The following is a 479-nucleotide window of genomic DNA, read 5'->3' as shown; positions in this document are numbered from 1 at the left end:
ATATGCATACAAACCCGTCCTACCTTTCCACACGACACACCGGAGCACTGCACGCGGTTCTCCAGAAGTTCAAACACCGACAGAAGTGCATCCTCGGTGAGGAACTCTTCACCTGGAGACACCAAATCCACAATTCGCGCGTAAATGTCCTTCTTCCCGCCACGCGCGCCTGCTAACAGACTGAGGCAGGTCACACAGAGAAATAAAACTCCTCTAGTCTCCANTGGTGTATTTTGTCCTTACTGCGGCGACAGACTGTCCTCTCTCTCTCTCACACACACACACACACTCACACAGAAGCTTCAGAGATCCTCACACAAGTGATCATGTACCTGTTCAGGTAAATCTCCTGCCGCCGTCTACACTGAACGCTGATTGGTCACTCCCTTCATCTTCNNNNATCCCTTCCTTCATCTTCATCTTCATCCCTTCGAGTCATTGAAACCACATTTATTTGTTTGATTTTAAGTCACTTTTAA

Source organism: Puntigrus tetrazona, chromosome 16, assembly GCF_018831695.1.
Source record: "Puntigrus tetrazona isolate hp1 chromosome 16, ASM1883169v1, whole genome shotgun sequence".
Classification (NCBI taxonomy): domain Eukaryota; kingdom Metazoa; phylum Chordata; class Actinopteri; order Cypriniformes; family Cyprinidae; genus Puntigrus; species Puntigrus tetrazona.
Note: the sequence above shows the minus strand (reverse complement) of the source record.